This window comes from Trichosurus vulpecula, chromosome 3 (assembly GCF_011100635.1).
Source record: "Trichosurus vulpecula isolate mTriVul1 chromosome 3, mTriVul1.pri, whole genome shotgun sequence".
NCBI classification, from domain to species: Eukaryota; Metazoa; Chordata; class Mammalia; order Diprotodontia; family Phalangeridae; genus Trichosurus; species Trichosurus vulpecula.
Window position 1 is genome coordinate 317,746,974 of NC_050575.1, and position 13,735 is coordinate 317,760,708.

Sequence of the window (13,735 nt, forward strand, 5' to 3'; positions counted from 1 at the left end):
AAAGGATGGTGCAAGGTAGAAGAGAGATACAGAAACAAATGAAAGGTGAAGTAACCTTAATCAAAAAACTCCAGTGGCTCCCTATTATCGTCAGAATCAAATATAACACCCTGGGGCTGCTAGGTGGTGCAGTGAGTAGAGCACCAGCCCTGGAGTCAGGAGGATCTGAGTTCAAATCCAACCTCAGACACTTGACACACTTACTAGCTGTGTGACCTTGGGCAAGTCACTTAACCCCAATTGCCCTGCCTTCCCCCCTCCAAAAAAAATATAACACCCCTGTTACAACAATTCAGCTAGCAGCTGTCGTGGGGGGTGAAAGACCAACACAAGCCCAACAACAAAGACACTACCAACACAGGTTCTTTTTATCTGCTTTTAAGGAAAGCAACGTTAAGGCGTTAACAATCTTATTTCAATCCAACATACAAACATCATTCACTTATTTCAGGGGAAAAAGCCAGCACCCTGAGCTTCAGAGCAAATACAAACAAATTACAAACATACATTATAAATAGACCAAATACAATTCATAGTTACCAAGAAACCATCAACATCTGGGTGAGCCAGGAGGCTCTTAGAGCAGCTTCCCAGATTCCGGCAGCTTCAGGAGTGAGAGCCTCTAGCAAACAGCTCTGTTTTCTTTTTATACACTCGTTAGCTGTCATCAAACGTCATCTGAGTGACCAGAACTCAGGCTCCTACTATTGGCTCTGGTCTTAACAACTCCCCTTAGGACCCTGGGGGCTTCACACCCACATAGGCTTAGTACCTAGTAGACAGGGGTTTGGGCCTGGGGCTTTGCACCTAGTAAGGCTCAATGAAAGACACTTAATTAATTTAGCATTCTAAAATAGTAAAAAAGTCCCAAGTTAGTTGATATTATAACCCCCCACTTTTGACTTTTAAAGCCCTTCATAACCTAGTCCTTTCCTAGCTTTTCAGTCTTCTCATACCTTGCTTCCCTCAGCATATCTGTGATCCAGTGGCATTGACCTCCTTGCTGTTCCTCCAACAAATATCTCCTGACTGCCAATCTTTTCAGTGACAGTCTCTCATGCCTGGAATACTCTTACTTCTCATCTCCACCTCCTAGCTTCCCTGGCTTCATTAAAGTCTCAGCTAAAGCCTCACCTTCTTAAGAAGTCTTTCCTAGTCCTTAATCTTAGTGCCTTTTCTCTGAGACTACCCCCAATTTATATGGATGTGGATATGTACACACATATGTATATATATACATATATAATAATATATGTATACATAATATGTTATATGTATGTGTGTACAGCTAGGTGGCTCAATGGATAGAGTGCTGGGCCTGGAGTCAGGAAGATCTGAGTTCAAATCCATCCTCAGATACTTACCAGCTGTGTGACCTGGGCAAGTCACTTCACCCTGTTTGCCTCAGTTTCCTCATCTGTAAAATGAGCTGGAGAAGGAAATGGCAAACCAATCCAGTACCTTTGCCACGAAAACCTCAAATAAGTCACAAAGAGTCACCATAGTACCTGGCATATAGTAGGTACTTAACAAATGTTTATTGATTGATATATGTATATATTTATATATATATATATATATATATATATGTATGTATTCTTGTCTGTATATAGTTTAATTATATATTGTCACTCTCATTAGATTGAGTTCCTTGATAGTAGGGATTGTTTTTTTATTTGCACAATACCTGGCACATAGAAGGCACTTAATAAATGCTAGTTGAATAACTTGTACAAGGTTATACAGTTATTGAAGTGGAAGAGCTGAAATTCAAACCCCAACTCCTGACTCTCAATCCAACATCTTGCACTATATGCGACAATGAGCTGCAAATGGACGTGTGTGAGAGAACACAGTCGTTTATCAAATTAATAATCCCCTTGAAAACACGTATGATGACTGGCCTTTTAAAGTATTTTCTATCACTAGGGTCAACCTGATATTATCTTCTCACCCTGCTCCCTGAAAATAGCATGTAGCCTTTATTTAGACTTTATAATAAAAATGTTTACTGCAAGGGGCTTATTAATTTGATATAGAGTGACTCTTCTCTCCCACGGCACAGCTTTGTTAATATTAAAAGCCCTATGGAAATATGAAGTGGTATTTTAAAATTGTTTCTCTTCAGGTTGAGCAGTGAGGAACCTAGTACAGAGATGAAAGATGGAAGCAATGATAGAGCAGAAGGGGAAACCAAATCCTAAGGGCCTGCCGGGCTCCCAGGATTACCCGCTTCAGAGCTAGAAGGGAATTTAGAGATCATGTAATGCAGCTTCTTCATCTTACAAAAGAAGAAACTGAGACCCAGAGGTGTCTTCTGGTTCCCAATCGGATAATGCTCTTTCCACTGCATTGAGCCAGCTTTTGTAATGAGCCTGCTGGGTGCCATGGAGCAGACAGAATAGAGGAACAGATTGTTTTATTTCATAAAGCACAGTTTCATGTTCATTTGCAATATTCTAATTGTTCATAGACATCTATACTGATCTATTTAGCCACATATACTTGCTCTGGATTTTCTTGAAAGGAGATGAAAGATATGTTTTGTGACTAGAAGAAAGACTTTTAGACATGCTGGATTGTGGCATGAAATGAGAAGAAAATACCTTTTCCAAACTTTCTAAATTTAATTTTTATTATATCATTATGTTCAAATTTAATAAATATTATCATAAGATATTTATTATATAGTAACAGACATTATACAGATGCTAACTATATCATTCCACAATTTACCAGATTTTGTTTGTCTATAAAACTCAGTTAATGAATGGTCCTTGTGTTCTAGGGAATTTGCTTAATTGCACTAGATATCCATCAGTGTTGGTCTGGGTTTTAAATTCACTTCCTCCTCACTGGCTTTAGTCACCCATTGTTTCCCTCTCTTTTTACTTAGTGACCAGTTGTAATAAAAGCTGAACAGCTGGACACTTTATCCACTGTCCAGGATCATTGTCTCATCTACCCTGAGCCGTGGTCCTTTCTCCATTTTGATCCTTTTCTTCCCCAGAATTAGAACAAAAGAAAATGGGAACTGGTCATCCCATTATAGTATGGCCTGGGCAAATTGCATCTGAAGTATTTTGTTTAGTTTGGGTCCCTTATTAAGTTCTGTTGTAGACATGTAGAATTTGAGATGCCTGCAAGACTTTTAGCTCAAAATGTCCAACTAGCCACTCATGTTACAGGATTGCAATTCAGAAGACACGTAGTGGTTGGATATATAGACTTGTGATTTATCTATATAGGGATGACAATTATTCCCAAAGGAACTGATAAATTCTCCAAGGGAGAGCGTATACACAGAGAATCTAGGACACAGAGTCTTGGGGGGCACCACAGTTAGGTGACATGATATGGATGATGATCCAGCAAAGGAGACAGACAAGGAGTGGTCAGATGGGTAGGAGGAGAACCAGGAGAGGTCAATATCACAACCACCCAGAGAGGGGAGAGAGAACAGGGATCCAGGAGAGGAGGGTAATTGGTACTGGTAAGTGCTGCAGAGAGGTCAAGAAGAATGAGGATTGAGAAAGGCCATTAACTTTGTTAATTCAGAGGTCACTGGTAACTTTGAAACAAGCAATTTCAGTTGAGTCAAGGCTAAGGAGGTAAAGAACCTGAAACGATGGTGGTGCCCTGCACAGGGATAAGGAAATTCAGGAAAAGGTTAGGTTTGGAAAGAAAGAAAATGTACTTTCAACCCAACCATGCCTGCTCATTTTGTGCTGCTCACTTTTCTTGCCAAAATATGGAGTATTTATGAGTGTGTAAGTTGGGTTGGGTGGCACTGTGGGCAGAGGGGATTACTTACTGGCCATTCCTCAGAGATCAGAGCCTTCCTTTGTGATGATATGGGGGACAGAATATCAGAATCATGCTGGTGTGTGTGTGTGTGTGTGTGTGTGTGTGAAAATTTGCCTCTGAGTCTGGTTAAATGATATTCTTCCTGCCCTGAGAGTCTTGGGCCCCACAGGGCTGCAGAAGAGCAGCTGTAGGCAGGCGTAGAGTGAGGAAGAATTGAAAGAGGTGGCATGGATGTGTTGGAAACAAGCGGAGGACTGGTAATAGGGGAGATGTGACCCATCTTCCCACCCTCTGATTTGCTGATCACCCATCCCTTGAGGTGAAGCCTCAGCCCTATTTCCAGGGCCCCTACTTTGGAGACAATTGCTATAAAGACGGGACAAGGAGTTAAGACTTGAAGTGAGGACTGCTCCAGTGGATCAAGGCCTTCTGGGTGATAAGATAGGGGAAAATGTTAAGCCCAGAGTCACCAGGGGTTTGGAGACACCCTAGGAAGCCAGCCTGCAGCCTAAGAGAACCCATCTCCTGTGGAGAAGTTCCAGGGGCAGAAGTCTGAAGCCTTGGGCCTCCCAAGTAGGGAGGTTGCAAAAGGAAATTGGCCCAAACCAGTGTGACAAGGTAGGGCTGGGGGGAGGGGGCAGTTCTGAGGATTGGACTAGAGCCAGCATGATCTGGGTCTGCCTGTTCCAAGGGCCAAGATTGAAAATTTACTTAGTTTGCCTTTTGTTCTGGTTCAAATCCATTTGGTTGCCAAATAGAAAGGATCTGGAGAATGTATAATCCTAAATTATATCTTTAACAGGGCCTGGCCAATGGGAGCCAACAGCACACACAACGTGCTTTGCTTGCTGCCAGCCCACACAGAAGAGGCTGGGCATCCTACTTCCGGAAAGGGGAAAGGAAGGAGGGAGGAAGGGAATAAACATTTACACAGAACCTACTATGTGCCATATGTGTGCTATGGGCTTTACCAACTTTATCTCATTTGATTCTTCCAAAAACTTTGCAAAGGTAGGTACTATCATTATCCTCATTTCATAATTGGGAAAACAGGCCAACAGAGGTTAAGTGAATTGCCCAGGGTCACACAGCTTGTAAGTTTCTGAGGGCAGGGATTCAAATTCAGTTCTTCCTGACTCCAATACTCTATCCAATTCACCACCTGGCTGCCTCAAAGGGAATACACTCACAGCCCGGGAGGACCAGGAAAGACTCCCCCCAGGAGGCTGGGACCTTGTGACCTTTGAAATGTCAAGAAAATGGGCCACCAGAGGCCTGGGAGCTGCAGTCCATGTCAGATTTACAGACAGTCAAACCCAGTGAAGAGTGAAATAATTCTGAATGATGTGTTTGGCTCCGTAAAAGAATGGATTGATTGAAAGCGGCTAAGAAGTGACAGTAACTCATTCTCTGGCTATATACCACATTTGGAAGTAGGGAAAATATTCATAAAAGTCACTTCAGATTTGATCTTGCTCTCTCTCCAGGGACAATGGTGGTACATAGGGAATGTGTCCTCCCCCCAAGCGTTGGAGGAAAATGCTTTGTAACTTAAGTGACATTTTGTCACTGAAGGTGTATCTTTGTGGGAGAGTGGTATCTTGTGTTTATTTATGGGGAAAATGCTCTATTGTAAATCTTATTGCCCTATTATTTCATTTAATACCTTTATTTTGAATTGTGTTCTCTAGCTGACTAGAGAAAAAGACCATTCATCAGCGGGGACTCATGAGCTTATTGTTTTGAGTGGAGGCAGACCAAGAAAGTGCTTTGAGCCTAAAGTAAGATATTCTGGGCACCCTGGATGTGAGAGGGTTTGCCCAAGGTACTAAACTTATGTATAACATCACTTGTGTCACTTATTTGATTTTTGTTGTTCAGTTGTTTCAGTTGTGTCTGACTCTCCATGACCCCCTTTGGGGTTTTCTTAGTGCAGATACTGGAGAGGTTTGCCATTTCCTTCTTCAGCTCTTTTTTTACAGATAAGGAAACTGAAGCAGAGTTAAGTGACTTGCCTAAGGTCACACAGCTAGTGAGTGTCTCAGGCCATATTTGAACTCAGATCCTCCTGACTCATTGCACTATGTGGCTGCCTCAGGTGTAATGATCTTTAAGCCACAGCAGAGGACAAAAGGGATGTATAATTCTGACTGATTTCCTAATAATAATAATAATAATTTTTATTACAATGAACACTTATTTTATTTGGTCTTTATAACCTTGTGAGGCAAGTGCTATAATTGTCCTCATTTTACAAATGAATAAATTGCATTGAGGCTTAGAGAGTGATTCAGGGTCACCCAGCTAGTCATTTCTTGAGAGGATGAAAATTTAGGCCTTTCTAATCTGAGTCTAGCATTCTATTCCCTGCACCCCCTAGCTGTCTCACATGATAAACTCTTTTCATTTCTTGTAGTTCAGTTTGAGGATGTCTGAGTTTGGGCTTCTATATTTGGGCTGCTCCCTGACTCAAGTAATTTCCAGGGTGTTTATAGGGAAGGCTGGGGTCTCTACCAGGTACATCTGAATGGTTTCCCACCTCTGGGGTTACAAAACACTGTGGAGTGATCAACCCTCTCAGTCGGGAAGGATCTAGCGTGGAAGATTCCAGAAAAGGAAGGTGGCAAATAGCAGGAGGGAGGAGATGGGAGTCCAGAGCAGAGGAAGCCTGTCACAAAAGAGTCCTATAGTTCTTAAGGAAGTAAAAATCCCAGAGGTCGTTTTGGGCTGCTGTACCTGGGACACGTACCCTTGCTTTGCCACTCACTATGATATTGAACAAATCATTTTCTTCTCTGAATCTCAGTTTGCTTCTCTGGCAAATTACAGCTTTGGACTACACATCTCTTCATTACCTTCCGACTCTTAGGCTTTGTCTGTCTGATGGGGTTGGATTTTACCAAGCAAATTTGTGGAACCTCTTCTCTGGAGTTCTTTAGTAATAAAAGAAATATCCATTTGTCTAGAATGGCTCATATCAGGTCAGGGTCCCGGAGAAGATGACACTTAATTTTCTTTTTTGAAAATTGATGCCTTTTGTTTAGATTGTATTCATTTCCACAGTTTGTGTCTGACTCTTCTTGACACCATTTGAAATTTGTTTCAGTTGTGTCTGACTCTTCTTGACACCATTTGGGATTTTTTTTTGGGCAAAGATACTGAAATGGTTTGCCATTTCCTTCTCCAGCTCATTTTACAGATGAGGAAACTGAGACAAACAGGGTCAAGTGACATGCCCAGGGTCACACAGCTAGTAGATGTCTGAGGCTGGATTTGATCTCATGAAGATGAGTCCTCCTGACTCCAAGTCCAGTGCTCTATGCATTGTACCACTTAGCTGCACACACATACACATACATAGATATATATGTATGTATTTATATGCGTATATATATGCACATATATACATATATACACACATACATACCCGTACTACACACACTGTTCACTGAACCACCTATCTACCACAACAAACAACAATAACAATGATGCACACATCTCCCTCCCCTACACAAGGAGCCTTCCCTAGTGAGAAAGATTTAAAAAAGAACAAAATAGTTCAGTAACATCAACTAATTGCATCACACCTATGTGATATTCAGATAACATCTTGAGATTCCTTTCAGTCCTATTGCTCTGTATCATCAAACCAAAGTAGCTCAGAAAGTTTTCTTTTTTCTTTTCTTTCCTTTTTTTTTTCAGTGCTTAATAAGTGTTTTTGATTGACTTTGACCTCTTCTCTCCTTTCTTCCTTATACCCGAGTCTTCACCGAATCTCAGCTTCATGGGATTTCTTCTTCCTTCTTCCCTTTTTTAAAGAGTTCTGAAAGATAATTAGGATAATATAAAGTCACATGTCTCTAACACATTTCAAATAGTTTTTCTTACAACAGTCCTATGAGTGCAAGTGTATCACGCCCGTTTTGTAGATGAAGATACTGAGGCTCAGAAAGTCTGCATAATTTCACACAGTTAATAAATCTTGGAACTAGTACTGGAACTTAGGTCTTTATTTTTTTCAGAGGTTTCATCAAGACAACATTGGCTGAGGCATTTCTGAAGATCATTTTTTTGGAGTTTTATTTTATATTCAAAAAATAGCCCAAGGCAAGAGGATAGAAGTTCAGCAGGGATTTCAGGCATGGTGTTAGTTTTATAGCAACCTTCTGGGCTGGAAAAGTTCCCAGTGACCCTCTCTCCAAGTTGAGTGAACCTGATCATCTGCAGCCTTACTTAACCCCAGCTGCTTTGGAGCTTCTCCCAAATGGCTCTGCAAAAAGCCACCAGCAGCCTCCTGTTTCTTCAGTCTACTGGGATAGAAATGCCCCTAGGCTTCAATGGGAATTCCCTCCATTGCAGATAAAAGAGCTAACTCTGGGGACCATTCATATTTCCTAGAAGGGGATGTTCTCCCAGCACTGTAACCAGTAGAAAAGGGAGCCTGCCTTCTAGGTGGAAAGGTTTCCAATGGAATTTACAGGTTGAGCTCAATAAAAATGCTGGCCTGCAGTATTGCCAAGTGTTCTCTACCTTTGGTCAGAATCTGAGTCCATGGTTCTTGGCCTTTATTCTTCTATTGCAAACTTCCAGATAACTAGACTTTTAGGGACAAAAAGTGAGTGGTCTGTGTGAAAGTTTAACTAACATGGGTGTTGTATAGTTTTAGAGGTCTCCACTAATGTTATGTAGGTGTGCTTGTTTTAAGGCATTTTAAAGAGTATTATTGTATATATATATATATATATACACAATATACACATATGTATATTCTATATTTTAAAAGCAATATATTCAGCTAGAGGAAGCTAGGTGGTAAAATGAGGAGAGCCAGGCCTAGAGTCAGGAAAACTCATCTTTCTGAGTTCAAATCTGGCCTCAGACATGTGCTAGCTGTGTGACCCTGGGCAAGTCACTTAACCTTGTTTGCCTCAGTTTTCTCATATGTAAAATTATCTGGAGAAGGAAACGGCAAACCACTCCAGTATCTTTGACAAGAAAACCTCAAATGCTGTTACAAAGAGTTGGACATGACTGAAAAAGACTGAGCAACAAATAATCAGCTACTGAGAGGTAGCCATGGTACCACAGAGAAAGAGAGAGAGATAGAGAGAGAGAGAGAGAGAGAGAGAGACAGAGAGACAGAGAGAAATAGAGAGAGAGAATGAGAGTTGATCTACTAATTAAGAAAAGCTGAATTCAAATCCTGCTTTGCCACATATTAGTTGTATGACCTTGGACGAGTCACTCTCTGTGTCCCAGGCACTTCTCTAAGATTATAAATTGCCAAGAAAATATTCTTTCTCATCAATAGAAGAGGTGCTCTACCAGGAACCCCTTTATTGATGAAACAACAAACCTGATAAAAAAAAAAGCAACAATCAGTCAATAACCCATTTTCCTTTCCCTAGCAACTCAAAATTTCTCTTTAAGCAGCTAAATCTTTGAACTCACTGAAGATCTGTGACTCAATTTAGGAATGAAGGAGAATAAGCAAATAAATGCCAGAGAGAAACAGTCACTGCCCACTGCTTTCCTTTCCTTTCTCCATAGGCACATGTGCTCACATTTAAGTGGGACTAGAGATATTTCTTTAATTGCAAGAGACAGAAGGGTGTAGTGGACAGAGCATCAAACTTGAATTTGAATCTTGATGGGATGCAATCTACTTTTGTTTTTGCCTAAAAGAGTATTTACCAAAATAGGAACCCTGGTGCTCTGAAGGTTGCAAGAGGCACTTTTGAAGGCAGTATTGAGGCTCTAGCAATGTTTTCCCCCTCTAGAATATTAACTATGATTGTTGTTGTTGTTCAGTCATGTCCGACTCATCGTGACCCCTTTTGGGGTTTTCTTGGCAGAGATACTGGAGTGGTTTGCCATTTTCTTCTCCAGCTCATTTTACAGATGAAGAAACTGAGGCAAATAGGGTTAAGTGACTTGTCTTGAGTCACACAGCTGGTAAGTGTCTGAGGCTAGATTTGAACTCCTGACTCCGGGCACTCTATCCACTGTGCTACCTAGCCGGGGTAATGCTTGATAAATCTTTAAGTGCTCTATAAATAATAGCTAGTATATTACACATATATAATATGCTAATATGTAATAAGCACATATATACATGTATTATATATGTAGCATTTTAAGTTTTGTCTTAAGGTTATGAAGTGCTTTACATGTTATCTCATTTGACCCTCACAACAGTCCTGTTACCCCCATGTTACAGATAAGGTAAGTAAGGCTGAAATTGATTAAGTGACTTAACTTATATCACATAGCTGGCAAATATCTGAGGAGAGATTCAAACTCAAATCATCTTGCCTCCCAATTAACTTCCCCAAGCAACATCTCTGAACGCATGGTAGGAGTGATGGAGGATGGTCCCTTTTTGGCATTTTAACTCAAGACTTGAGTTTAGAATTTAATTTTCCTCTTTGCTTTCCTAGTGATGAGTATGGTCCTTTCCACCACCCCTGCCCCTGCCCCTTATACCTGTGATTTCTTGAGTATAGGGCACTCCCTTTGAGGAACTTTCTATAACATTGCTTATTGGTTTTTGTTTTTTTTTTTTTTTTGCAGGGGGGAAGGCAGGGCAATTGGGGTTAAGTGACTTGCCCAAGGTCACACAGCTAGTGTGTCAAGTGTGTGAGGTCACATTTGAACTCAGGTCTCCCTGACTCCAGGGCCGGTGCTCTACTCACTATGTCGCCTAGCTGCCCCATTGCTTATTAGCTTTTCTGCAAGTTAGAGTTTTTAGAGAGCCCCCTTCTTCTTGTACCCTCCTCCAACTGCCCGTTGCTCTGTAAGAAATACAGATCTTACCAAGAACTCTGCAGACAAACTAGTGAAGCCAAGAAAAAGAATTTTATTTATAGTCCTGCAAGATCCTGGTGTCCAAAAAAGTAGGCACATCCTGCAATCTTTTATTCCTCATCCTGAACGTAAATCCCTCCCCTGGATCCCCATTGGCTGGGTACTGCAGAATTTACAGCCTATCTAAAAACGCCTAAAACCCTCCCCAACATGAGCCTCTGCCCCTGTTTACATTTCCCTATCCTAACTCTGGATGTCCGCATCACTCAGATCTATGATCTCCTAGCATGAAAAAGGAATTTTCTCAATTGCTAAGCGAGTTGACAAAAGTGGAAGTTGAAGATACAGAATATCTGTATCCTGTAAAACCAGGATATCCATAAGAAAAGTTCCATTATCTAAGATAGTGTCCTGGGTTAATGAACCTCATTCTTAATGGAGCTTCACCTGGCCTTGCAGTTTCGACTCAGGAGAAAGGCATTCTCAGAGAATAAAGAAGGGAAGTCTGCTCTCAGGTATGCTGATTAATAGGCATCTACATCCTGATGAGTGAAATACTTAATCAACATCCCCCACTGCTTTCTTCTACAATCAGTTTATCTCCTGCATTAGGTGTAAGTAAGCAATAAGTGGGAGACTTTCTGACATGTATGACTCCTTAGGTTTAATAAATTATGTATTACATGATTTCTGTGGAAACAAAAGCCTAGTCAATCCTTATAGCACCGAGAGATCAAGTGACTTACTGAAGGTCACTGGGTCACTATCTGTCATGGATAAGACCTGAACCCAGGACTTTGGACTCAGAAGTTCATTTTCAAGCAACAATGCTACTGTTTCATATTCTATTTATTGTGTGCTTTCCTTATGTACTCACCATATTTAATTTGTATTGTATTTATACATATATACATAATTTCCCTCCCCAACTATTAGAAACTCCTTGAGAGCTTTCCCAGTGTCTAGCTCAGTACATTTCACAACCTTTCCTCCTTTTTTTCCTCCCTCCTCCTAGAAAGGAAGGAAGGCAGGCAGGACAGAAAGAAGGAAGGAAGGAAGGAAGGAAGGAAATAAGCATTTATTGACTACTATGTGCTGTGCCAAGTGATAAGGATACAAATAAAAGCAAAAAGAAAGGCAGTCCTTGTCCTCAAGGAGCTTCCATTCAATTGGGGAAGACAACACATTAAAGGGAGCTGAAAAGGGGCAGGGCGGGGTGGGGCACAAAATGAGGATACTCCATTCAGGGCAGAGTTTTGTGGTCCACAGTCAGTAACAGGGCCAGGAGGGGAATGAATTATGACAGACCAGGCCTCTCCACAGAATGGAGGCCCCAGGAGAAACTCATCAATGGAAGAAAGAGGTGGGGTTTGTAAAGGAATAGTCCAGCTTGAGAAGACCACAGGGACAGGAGGAGGGTGGTCTGGGGTGAGGAGGCCCCAAGCACAGAGGGAAGTTCTAGGATGAGCCAGCAATAGAGGAGGCATGATTATGGAATTCATAATTTAATACGTATTTTTGAGTGAATGTTGAACATACTTTCTATCACTGTGCTGTCATATTTATTTTGGATTTGCCTTATCAAACAACCTAAATCATATCTCTAGTCATGACCCACCTGCTTTGAGAAACACCAAAGTCTTGAGGTTTACTGCCTGGAGATTGGTGATTCGAGCTAGTACTGTAGAAAATCCAGGATTGTGTGGCTGTAAATACAGAATAATAAGATTGCTCCTCTCCCACATTTGGGGAATATAAGCTATGTGAAGGGCTAGGTTTACACATAGGCAGAACAGGTGGCTGCTTACATAATGCATTTTCCCACCACACTGGCCAAAGAGATCTTTCCCATGCTGCTATAATGCCAACTATAGAGGGGGCAAGAATGGTCTGGAACTGAATAAACTTTTGGGATTATGTAGTTTTATGCTCATTTCCAATCTGAGATCAGGACAGAAGCAGCGGCAAGATTGGCATTTCCCCCTCCTCAATCCCTTACCTCTGGGCACAGTGGAGATTTAAAAGCTAATTGAAAGAGGCAAGGTATCAGACTGTATTTGTATCAAGCCTGTTGGTTCAGGTAGTGGGAACACCGAGCGAAAACAAACAAAACCAACTAGATATGTTGTGGGGAATAGGGAAGAATCGGTGGTCCTACCCCCTTCCCTTGCCTTTTCTTCATCTGGATGGTACTGGTAACTGTTTTTAAGCATGTTCTATTCTGTGAAAGACTGCATCTGACTGATCTATCCTATTTCTTATAAACCCCTGTGGTTGACCCTGTTCCATGCATTTTCTTGAGTCCCTTTGTTCATGATATGAGGCAGGGAGGAAAGCTCAGTCATATAGAAGAGATGGTGACACAAGGTTGGGACCCTCACCTCCCCACACCCCTGCCCATTGTGAGACAGTTTTCTTTCTTTTCGTGGGGGCAGAATCACTAGCTGTTCATGTGTGGCAAATTACACAAACTTGGGTCTTTCGATGTGCCCGATGAGAACAAGAGCCTCACTTGTTGTGAAATCTAGTATATTACATTGATATATCCTGCTACAAGAGGGATGTTTCTTTGCATTTGAAGGTCTTTTCATTTAATGTTTACATAGTAACAAGCAAATTCGCTGCCTAGGATATTAGGAAAGATCAGGGGTTTGTGAATGGAAACAGGATATTCTGGGTGAGAGAGCGGTGACCGGCAGGGGGATGGGTATAGAATGCAGTGATGGGAGGTTGCCAACATCTAATCGTGCTCATTTTGCTGCCATTCCTCCATCCATGTCTGTATTTTTCATTCTCTCTGAGTCATCCTACTCCTCAGAGAGTTCACAGCTTAGCTGAGATTTTCCAATATTTTTATGTTATCGATTCTCAGTTTCATCCTCTTGAATGCTTCCTTCAGCTATTTTATTTCCAGTTTTATAGATGGCAGCTCTTCCTTTGGCTAAGTGGTCCCAGTGAACTCCTTCTGCCCCTCAGGCTGATTGAGTCCCTAGCTTGCTTGGAAACACAACTCCAGCATCACCTTCTTCATGAGGCTTTTTCTCATCCACATAGTTTTTAGCTCTCCTATTTGAAATCACTTTGTGCTATTATGCACACACTTTGTATTTACTTCGGTCAA